This window comes from Vipera ursinii (assembly GCF_947247035.1).
Source record: "Vipera ursinii genome assembly, chromosome: 3".
In the NCBI taxonomy this organism is placed as follows: Eukaryota; Metazoa; Chordata; class Lepidosauria; order Squamata; family Viperidae; genus Vipera; species Vipera ursinii.
The window spans coordinates 115,077,967-115,086,000 of record NC_139516.1 but is presented as its reverse complement, the minus strand read 5'-3'; the positions used below and the strand labels follow the sequence as shown (position 1 = coordinate 115,086,000).

Here is an 8,034-nt window from a genome sequence, read left to right as displayed (position 1 = left end):
CCAGCCCCTAGAGTCGGAAACAACTAGCACGCATGTGCGGGGGAACCTTTGCCTTTACCTTTTATGTGTCAAAAATAGAATCTTGTGTGCAATAATCTGATGTCAAACCTGGATTTGGATATAATCCAATGCAGTTAAAATTTAATGATAATATTTATCTGATAAATGATCTGAACTCCATGTCTCCAACCACAATGAAAAAGTATTTTCAGCTGTTGATGAGTTTGTGTGGTTTTCATGACTGCTTAGACCACTTTGTGTTTCTTTATTGATGTTAAGTAGATCTACTACCAGTAAAAGAAGCTAGTTATAGTACATGAAAGGATAAATTATAATCTAGGAATTCTTTCTTTTGAGCATGGAACTAACTGATTGGCCTTAAGACAGTCATTAAGGCTTAACTTCTCCATAAATAGTTAAAAATAGCTTACTTTACAGGTGTGTTGATACAGTTAATATAAAGTGATTATATGATCTAAAATAATAAGAAAAGCTCTGAGAAAATTTCATAGAAGTGCTCATTGTTACTTACTCCTGAATAAGTGAATGAAGAAATATGTACAGAATATGTAGAATTTTTTTTTTTATTGAAAAGTTTTATAAAATACAATTTTCCTTTAAAAAAAACCCCCCTTCCCCCTCCCTCCTCCCCTCCCTACCTCCCCCCTATCTCCCCCCCTCCCCCTCCCCCTCCTCCCTCCCCTACCTCCCCCCCTCCACTTCCCCTCCTCCCCCCTCCCCCCCCGACTTCCCAGAGCAAAATACAAGGTATATATCTAAAAGGCAATCATAAACAATCATATACTAACAATTATAAACTCTAAAATCCATCACTCTCTAGCTTGTATATAGTAAACCAATCCTTAATAATACTAAATATATATAAAAAACTAAAATAAAAAAAACTAGCATCATTCCCATCTATGTTCTTCCACAATTCACTATTACCTTGACATATTCTCATTTGCACATTAATAAATAGTTCTTACACAAATTAACCCACATTAACCCACAAAACTTTCTTCCTCTTCCTCTGTAGTAAGTTGTCCATTAATTCCAAATTAAAAAAAAAAAATCTATTACCATACATAGCATCCCAAAACTTTTTTTTTTTAAAAAAAAAAACACAACTACCACTTAACTATAAATATTTTGTGGAAGTTCCATAGATTTCTACTGGTCTTATTTTTTTTTCTTTTTTGAGCGTTTTAAGGCAGCACGCGTCACCCTCTGTTCTCTAAGATCATCCAAAAGAGTTGCAGCTTGAACTCCTCCTGTACCCTTCTCGTCTATCTGTGCATCTTCATCCTCTTGATGTTCTCCTTCTCCAGATCCCTCTGCAGCTTCCAGAAGTGTTGATGGGGTTACTTCCAAGACATTATTATAAAAATCATGCGCTTGCTTCACATTACTCAAACAGTATCTTTTGCCATCATACATGAAGCTCAACCCAACTGGGATCTCCCATCTGAACCTTATATCTCTTTGCTTGAGCTCTTGCACAAGAAATATAAAATCCTTCCTTCTCTTTAAAATCTTTGGAGGAATTTCTTTTAAAACCAAAACTTGTTGACCAGCAATCACAACTTTGGTATCGTAGGCAGCTTGTATAACTTCATCTCTAATTTCCCTTTTTACAAAATAAACCACCACATCTCTAGGCAACTTTCTCTGTTTAGCAATCCACGAATTCACACGGAACACTTTGTCCATACCTTGTTTTAATTCAGATGCTGGATGGTTCAATACTCCCTCAAAAGCCTCAGAAACCAGCTGCTTTAAATCTTCCTTAATATTCTCTTTTAGGCCTCTAATTCTCACAGCAAACTGCATCTGGTAAAATTGGGCCAAGCTCTGTTCACTGTCAATTTTGTCTTTTAAATCTTCAATTTCCAATACTTTTGCTTCTAATAAAGCATTCTTTTGAATCAAGTCTTGCACTTGATCATCCAGCACCTCCACACATTTAGCAACTTTTTGCACTGAGGACAAAATGTCTACCTTCATTTCTCTAAGTTTCTGTTCCATCCTTTCTTCCATTCTCTGCTCCAATTTCTCCAATTTCTCCTCCATCTGTAGAAATTTAACACCCATTGACTCCAAAATTAACTGGGTATGTTTTTCAAGATCCTTCGATGTCAATACATCAGGAGAATGCAACGCCTGCAGCAATGATTGTTGTTGCACCGGAGAATTTCCAGCACTCCGAAAAGTTCTAGGGGGAGGTTTCGCCGCCATCTTTTACTTACAATTGTGACGCACTTTCACTTTAAGTTTTAAGCAAAGTCCATCAAGCTTGAGAGTAAAATAAAATCTTCTTCATCTCTTCATCTTTCCCTCTTGTACTGCTCTGCCTGCTCTTTCCCTTTCATAGTCTCTCCTTCAAGCAGGGATGGTCGCAGACGCCTGGCTCTGCTCCATAAAGTCCGGAGCAGAGACGCTGGTCAGCTGGGAGCAGCCCAGGCTACGGGGGAGTTCAATCCTTCGGCCGCCCAAGCTCCAAGCTCAGGCGGCCCCGGCAAACTCAACCCCCACCTGGGGGCTCACCCCCTCCTCTTCTCCCGAGGAGGGGGCTTCAGATTCGCCCAAACAGCTGATCGGCGCTGTTTCGGGCGAAAAAACACCAGCTGAGCCGCGGGCAGCCCGGGAAGGCTCCCTCCGTCGCCGCGGAGCCACCGGAAGTCAGAATATGTAGAATTTTGTATTGCCAAATTCAATACATCACCTGAAGAAAGGCTAGAAATAATCAGGCAGGTAGAACATTCCATCATCAAAGTCTATGACAGTAGCTAATGTTTGAGTCACAATTCCAGATGTGGCTTCTATTTCTTTCCTCCAAATTTCTTCCAAACTAATATGTGCTCAAATTCACACTACATAAAGGAAAGGTGATAGAATACAGCTGGAAGGGACCTTGGAGGTCTTCTAGTCCATCCACCTGTTCAAGCAGGAGAACCTACATCATCTCAGACAGTTATTGTCCAGTCTCTTTTTAAAAACATCCAGCAATGGAGCGCCCACAATTTCTGGGGGTAAGCTATTCCACTGGTTGATTGTCCTCACTGTCAGGAAGTTTCTCTTTAATTCCAGGTTGCTTCTATCTTTGGTCAGATTCCAGTCATTGTTTCTCATCCTTCCCTCTGGTGCTCTGGTGAACAACCTGACCCCACTCTTCTTTGTGGCAGCCCCTCAGATACTGAAATACTGCTATCATGTCTCCCCTATTTCTTCTTTTCTTTAGACTGGCCAAACCCAAGTTCCACAGCTGTTCTTCGTACGTTTTGGTCTCCATGCCTTTGATCGTCTTAGTTGCTCTTCTCTGAATCTTTTCCAGTATCTCAACATATTTTTTTGTGATATGGTGACCAAAATTGGTTGCAGTATTCCAGATGTGGTCTTATTAGGGCTTTATAAATTGGTACTAGTACTTTGTGTGATCTTGATTCTACGCCTCTGTTTATACAACCCAGGATTGTATTAGCTTTTTTGGTTGCTGCTGCACTGTAGAGATGGAGGTCAAGGATATGAAGGGACCGTGCGCAGAAAACTGCCTGCCTTAGTATCTTAATATCCGCATGTCTATGAGCTCATTCCAATTAGCCTTGCCAAGGACTGCAAGGAACCAGCTAGATAAGGAAGACTCTGCCCTGGCTTGGGATGTTCAGATGTTCTCTAAGATTGACTGGGGAGTACACCAATAAACAATGCTTTTGCTGTGCGTAATTTCCTGCTTGTTAAAACTGTATAAATACAATAAACTCTGCGTAGGCAGACAAACATATTTGGGACACCCTGCATTGACTGGTCTCTGAATCCCACACTGCACACTGCTGGCTCATAGTTAAGTGATCATCGACCAGGACTGAAAGGTCCCTCTCACAGTTACTGCCTCCAAGCCAGGTCTCACCCAATCCATATTTGTTCCTTTGGTTTTTCCTGCCTAAGTGTAAGACTTTGCTTTTCTCCACATTGAAACTCATTTTGTTGGATAGGGCCATTGAGTTTGTCAAGATCTTTTTGGATCCTGAGTTTGTCTTCTGGGGTGTTGGCTACTCCTGTCAGTTTGGTGTCATCTGCAAATTTGATGAGTTCCCCTTCAATTCCCTCTTCTAAATCATTTACAGTATGAAGATATTGAAGAGTACTGGGCCTAAGATGGGACTTGTGGTACCCCACTGCTTACTTCTCTCCACGTGTACGTAGTGCCATTGAGGACTACTCATTGAGTACAGTTTGTCAGCCAGCTACAGATCCATCTGGTGGTGATGTTGTCTCTTCTACCTTTTTCTAGCTTACCAAGGAGTAGGTTGTGATCTACTTTGTCAAATGCCCTACTGAAATCTAGATATACTACGTCCACTGAATTTTGCTGGTCTACTAGTTTAGTCACTTTATCGAAGAATGAAATCAGATTGGTCTGGCATGATCTGTTTTTAACAAACCCATGCTGGCTGCTAGTTGTGACTTTGTTTGCTTCTAGCTGTTTGCAGATCTGTCTTTTGATTATCTTTTCTAGGATCTACCCAGGTATTGATGTTAAACTAATTGGTCTGTAGTTTCCTGGGTCCATTTTTTTTCTTTCTTGAAGATGGGAACCATATTAGACCTTTTCCAATCCTCAGGTACTTTTCCGGTGCTCCAGGATTTGTGGAAGAAGTGGTACAATGGTTCTGAGATAACATCTGCCAGCTCTTTCAGAACTCTGGGATGTAATCTGTCGGGTCCTGGTGATTTGTATTCATCAAGATTGGATAGGTGTTCTCTTACCATTTTCTTGCTTATTTTGATTTTTGTTTCTAGTATGTCTTTTGCAGTATTTTGGGGGGAGGCGGGTGTTGGGATATGGTTTCTTTTTTTGTTGTTAATATGTTGGAAGAAACTTTTTTTATTGTCTTTGATTTCCATTGCAAGTCTTTGTTTGTACTGAGCCTTTGCTTTCCTGACTTTATCTTTACATTCTCTGACTGTCTGCTGATAGTCAGCCTTGCTTATGCGCACCTCTTTCCATTCTTTCTGTTGGTCCTTTTTGTCTTTTAGTTTGTTAGTGAGATCTTTGTGCAGCCATGCTGGTTTCTTCCTGGATTTCTTTTTTTTCTTTCTGAATGGTATTGCATTGATCTGGGCTTTTGTGATCGCTTTTTTCAGAGTTTCCCACACTTCTTGCGTTGTTTTCCCTTTTAGGATTTTCATCCATGGTATCTTTCCTAGATTCTCTCTGAGTTTGTTAAAGTCAGCTCTTTTGAAGTTTAGGACATTGGTTGGGTTGTTTTCAATTGCTAGTGTTTGCATTATATTAAATTCCAGTATGGTGTTGTCATTTCATCCAAGGTTCCGGCAATTTTGATTCCCTCTATCACTTCTTCTCTATGTGTAAAGATTAAGTCCAGTATAGCTTTGCATCTAGTTCCTTCCTCCATCTTTTGGGTGACAAAGTTGTCGGCTAGGTTGGTTAGGAATCTGTTTGATCTCCCACTCACTGCACAGTTTGTCTCCCAGTTGATATCTGGATAGTTGAAGTCTCCCAATATTACTGTGGTGTGCTTCCTGCATATATTTGTTAACTGGTTGGCAAAGAGTTCATTTGTTTCTTCTGGTTGGTTGGTTGGCCTATAATATACACCTATGGTGATGTCACTCCCCCTCCTCTTTTTGTAGACCTGTTTCTTTTGAACAATTTGTATCTATCTATCAGTCCATTCCATTCACGGGTTTCGTCCCACCAGATTTCTGTTATGCCAACTGTGTCATAACCTCTCTCATGTACTATTGCTTCTAGTTCACCCTGTTTGTTCCCCAAGCTTTGAGCATTTGTATATAAGCATTTAAGATTTTTGTCCCTGTCCATGGGAGTGTTTCCTGTGTCTCCTGGTTGTTGTTTGGGTTTTTCTCTTTTTTTCATCACTGCCTACCTCATTGTTTATTTTGATTTCTTGGGATTTGTGATTGGTTTTGGGTTCTAGAGATTCTGGAGATTGGTCATCCTCCCACCTCGGTTTTAGTTAAAAGCTCTCCTGATGAGTTGGGCCAGTCTTTTTCCAAGAACATTTTTGCCTGTTTTCATGAGGTGTAGCCCATCCCTTGCCAAGAGTCCTTCATGTAGAAAATGCAGTCTGTGATCCAGGAAACCAAAGTTTTCTTGGCAACACCAACCCTTTAGTCAGTGGTTTAATTCTAAAATTCTTTTTTCTCTCAATGGGTGTTGGCCTTTTGTTGGGAGCACTGATGAGAACACTACTTGTGTTCTTAGCTTCTTAACTTTGTTGCCTAGTTTTTGTAGTCTTTCACTATTGTACTCAGATTGTTTGTAGTGTTGTTTGTTCCAATGTGGAGGAGGAGAAGGGGGTAGTAATCTGTGGGCCTAATTATTTTGGTTAGGTTCTCAGCCACATCTTTGATTTTTGCTCCAGGGAGACAGCATACGTGGATTGTATGTTTGGTCTGCAGATGGATGATTCTGTTCCTTTGAAAATGGAGTTTCCTATTGCCAACACTCTCCTTTCTTTTGGGGGGGGCTGCAGTCTGGAGTGCTTTTCTGTTTGTCTCAGGTCTGCTTGTTGATATAGCTTTTTTAGGGATATTTGAGGTGACTTTTTAGGATTATTTGAAGTTCTTTCTTTGCTAGGTGTCTGCATGCCTTCTTTGAGGGGGAGGTTGAAGGTCTGTGTGTTTTCTTCTAAGGGGAGAAATTGATTGCTCAGTTTTAATGGGGTTGCTTCTGGTTAGGTAGAATTGGGCAGAAGGGGTTTGTTTGTTGCATGTTGTTTCTTTCTTTGAGTGTTGTGCAACTGTGCTTTCATATAATACTTTGAATAATATTAAATTATATGTTCACATCCCAATTTTAAGAGTGGTCAGAACTACAGAAAGCAAAAATTAATTATTTATAAAAAGTTATTGGAAATATTTTAGTATCCTCTAATCATCTAATGTTTAATTTTTTTTCAAACATATAAATTGAGAAATGGGTGATATACCGTATTTTTTGGACCATAAGATCCACTTTTTTTCCCCAAAAAGTGTGTGTGGGGGGAAACGAGGGTGCGTCTTATGGTCCGAAGGTGATCTGTATGGCCAGCCCCAACCTCCGCAAGTGGAAAGCAAGGGAGATTGCCAGGAGCACGAATCAGCACGTGCTGAGAAATGCCTATCTCGCACTCCTGCAATCTCCCTCGCTCGGTTTCAGCTTCCCTTGCTACAAGAGAAAGCAGGCTGAAACAGAGTGAGGGAGATTGCCAGGAAGGCGAATAGGCCAATCTCGCGCTGCTGCAATCTCCCTCGCTCCATTTCAGCCTGCTTTCTCTTGTAGCAAGGGAAGCTGAAACCGAGTGAGGGAGATTGCAGGAGCGCGAGATCGGCCGATTTGTGTTCCTGGCAATCTCCCTCACTTGGTTTCAGCTTGCTTTCTGCAAGAGAAAGCCGGGCCGCAGGGCCACCTCCATGGGTACTGCTCTAACGCGGAGACGGAAGGACAAAGAGGGAGGGAAGGAAGAAAGGAAGGAAGGAAGGAAGGAAGGAAGGAAGGAAAGAAGGAAGGGACAATGGGAGAGGGAGGGAGAGAGAGAAATAGAGAGGGAGAGGGAGAGGGAGAGAAAGAGAGGGAGAGAGAAGGAGAAAGAAATAGGGAAGGAGAGAAAGAGGGAGAGAGAGAGAAGGAGAAAGAAAGGGAGAGAAATAGAGGGAGAGAGAGAAAGAGGGAGAGAGAGAGAAGGAGAAAGAAAGGGAGGGAAATAGAGGGAGAGAGAGAAAGGGGGAGAAATAGAGGGAAAGAGAAAAATAGAGAGGGAGAGAAAGAGGGAGAGAGAGAGAAGGAGAAAGAAAGGGAGGGAAATAGAGGGAGAGAGAAAGAGGGAGAAATAGAGGGAAAGAGAAAAATAGGGAGAGAAAGAGGGAGAGGGAGAGAAAGGGAGAGAGAGAGAAAGAGGGAGAGAGAGGAGAGAGAAAGAAAGAGGGAGGGGGAGAGAAAGAGAAGGAGAGAGAGAAATTAAATTAGTAACATGATTGTTAAGTGAATCTGGTTTCCCCACAACTTTGCTT

At 41.4% G+C, this 8,034-nt stretch overlaps 1 long non-coding RNA gene across 1 annotated transcript; it reads right to left on the bottom strand.

Annotated features, from left to right (window-relative positions):
* Window positions 1-6,500: 6,500 nt before the first annotated feature.
* On the bottom strand, window positions 6,501-7,508 carry LOC310637344. The gene is made up of 2 exons (XR_014491916.1): window positions 7,156-7,508; window positions 6,501-7,082 (listed from the first exon to the last, which is right to left on the bottom strand). It is a non-coding gene; the product is annotated as an uncharacterized lncRNA (long non-coding RNA).
* Window positions 7,509-8,034: the final 526 nt, after the last annotated feature.